This window comes from Arachis hypogaea, chromosome 19 (genome assembly GCF_003086295.3).
Source record: "Arachis hypogaea cultivar Tifrunner chromosome 19, arahy.Tifrunner.gnm2.J5K5, whole genome shotgun sequence".
NCBI lineage: Eukaryota > Viridiplantae > Streptophyta > Magnoliopsida > Fabales > Fabaceae > Arachis > Arachis hypogaea.
In genome coordinates, this window is record NC_092054.1 from 52,075,632 (window position 1) to 52,078,797 (window position 3,166).

Below are 3,166 nucleotides of genomic sequence, written 5' to 3' on the forward strand. Positions count from 1 at the left end.
AAGCCTCTTCCAAGTCTCCAACGATGATATGCCTTGGGGGTTGCGCACCGTCTTCAACTTCAATATCAAGCTCCTTGGAAGAGTGCTCCATGAGACTACATTCCCTTGGACTCTCAAAATCTCCTAAATCTTCAACCACTTCTTCTTTTTCTTCAATGATTATAGGTTCCTCTAGTTGCTCCAATACGAAATTTGACTCCTCTTTCTCCACCGAATTTTCCAATTTCCTCTTCATACTTTGCTCTTCTTTTGACTTTTCACATGTGGTCACGGAAGTACCTTGAGTATTCAAGCATTGGTAGGCTAAAGTGTGCACCACCTTGGTCAAATTGGTCACAAACTCAAGTGTATCCCGCTTCATGGCTTCTTGTCCTTGGAGTAACAAAGTGAGAGGATCGTCTATTGGGGCTTGGGGTGAATAGGAAGGTTCATTATTTTGGAGGGAGGGTTCATAGTAGGAAGGTGGTTCTTCTTGGTAAGGGTATGGAGATGGTGAGGGTTGAGGTGGTTCATGGTAGTAATCTTGATAGGGTTGTGGTGGTTCTAAAGGTTCTTGCTCATAATGATCACAAGGATGTGGTATGGGTGATTGGTTATATGATGGATAAGGGTCACATAAAGGTACTTGGTAGAAAGGGGCTTGTGAGTATGGTTGAGCATCATGTTGAGGATAAGATTCATAGGCATATGGTGGTGGTTGATTGTCATAAAAAGAGTCACCATAGCCATTGAATTGACATGCATTAAGATGAGAATTATACCTATAAGTGTCCGGAGGTTGATGCCAATATGAGTGATCAATTCCTTGAGGCTCCTCCCATCTTGGAGTGTTCCATCCTTGGTACATGTTAGCATTAAAGTTCACATTCCCTACAACACAATTAGAGTCAAACTCATAGCCAAAGTGAGAATTCATTATGGAAAAACAAAATAAAACTAACAAAATCTAGTAAACAAGCAAAAGACAAACTATTTACACTATTCACATATGTACAATAACCAATAACACAACACCATTGCAAATCCCCGGCAACGGCGCCATTTCGATGATTGGATTTTTGATGGTTTAGAATTTCACAAATGAATTCTCGTTGCAAGTATAGTTCCTAAACCAAACAATAATCCTTTCATACAAAAGATTGTTTGTCACAAGTACAAACCCCTAAAATCTATAAACCGAAGTATTTAAACCTCGGGTCGTTTTCCCTAGGAATTACAATGAAGTGTCTTGTTATCGGTTATGAGTTATTTTGGGGTTTTGGATAAGAAGCATGAAAAGTAAATGGGAATGAAAATAAACTAACAACTATAAAAGGCTCTTGGCAAGGTATGAAAATTAGAAGTCCTATCCTAGTTATCCTTTTCAATTGTGATGAGATTTGTTCATTGCTACCACTTAGTTAACCCATACTAATTAAAGGAAAGTCAAGTGGATGAATTGATTTGATTTCTCAAGTCCTAATCAACTCCTAAAGGAATGACTAGCTTTAGAGGCTTTCAAATCAATTAGCATTCTCTCCAATTATCAATCAACAAAGGAATTAGATAACTCAAGTGTCACTAATTACTCTACCTAAGCCAAGAGGAACAAAATCTACACAAAAATCCCATCAAGCATTTCATCAAACACTTGGAAGGCACAAGAGAAAAGTATAGTCAATCACAACAAGAATGAATTCTAACTACAATTGAATGTAAAGAATTAACAACAACAATCAAGGAAATCACAAGTATCATGAATTACCTCAAATTGCATTATTGAAAGAAAATAAAGAGAACAAGAGTATCATGATTACAAAACCTAGAAACAAAATAAGAGAAATCACAACAAGAGAATAGGGAGAGAGAGAAGAACCAAAGTGTAGCAATCATCAATTGAAGGTAGAAGTAGAAGGAGACTTGAATTAAACCTAGAACTAAGAGATCCTAATCTAACCCTAATTCCTAATCCTAATTCTAGAGAGAAGGGAGAGTTTCTCTCTCTAACTCTAACTACTTCTAAAGCTAAACTATGACTAATGATTAAGGTATATTGATTCCTCTTCAATCCTTGGCTTAAATAGCATCAGAAATGAGTTGGATTGGGCCCACAAGGCTTCTAAAATCGCTGGCCACGTGTTGCATTAAGTGAGTCATGTGCCACCAACGGCGCGTCCGCGTACTGTGCGCGTGCGCGCCCCTATGAGCGATGCAACTATGGCAAATATTATATCGTTTCGAAGCCCCGGATGTTAGCTTTCCAACCCAACTAGAACCGCATCATTTGGACCTCTGTAGCTCAAGTTATGGCCGATTAAGTGTGAAGAGGTCGGCTTGACAGCTTTCCGGTTCTTCCATTTCTTCATGAGTTCTCCAACTTTTCATGCTTTCTTTCTTCATTCCCTTAATCCAATCTTTGCCTCCTAAATCTTAAATCACTTAACAAACATATCAAGGCATCTAATAGAATCAAGGTGAATTAAATTTAGCTATTTTGAGTCCTAAAAAGCATGTTTTCACTCTTAAGCATAATTAAGGGAGAAGTTATAAAACCATGCTATTTCATTGAATAAATGTGGGTAAAAGGTGATAAAATCCCCTAAATTCAATACAAGATAAACTGTCAAATTGGGGTTTGTCAATGATCCATAGCATCATGATTGGAGAGGAAGTAGAAGTTCATGACGTTATCTCTACAAGGTGGCGGACAAGTCCTCTACTTTGGCAAGGTTATCCTTCCCTCATCTCATTCGTCACCTCTGTAATTCAGCTAGAATTGACATAGAGGAAGACATCCTCATTGATGAGGACAAGCCCATCACTAAGAAAAGGATGGAGCAAACAAGAGAGCCCACTCATGAACCTCACCAAGAGCATGAGGAAATTCCTCATCATGAGATTCCTGAGATGCCTCAAGGGATGCACTTCCCTCCACAAAATTATTGGGAGCAAATTAACACCTCCCTAGGAGAATTAAGTTCCAATATGGGACAACTAAGGGTGGAGCACCAAGAGCATTCCATCCTCCTCCATGAAATTAGAGAAGACCAAAGAGTCATGAGAGAAGAGCAACAAAGGCAAGGAAAAGACATTGAGGAGCTCAAGCACTCCATAAGATCTTCAAGAGGAAGAACAAGCTGCCATCACTAAGGTGGACCCGTTCTTTAATTTCCTTGTTCTTATTTTT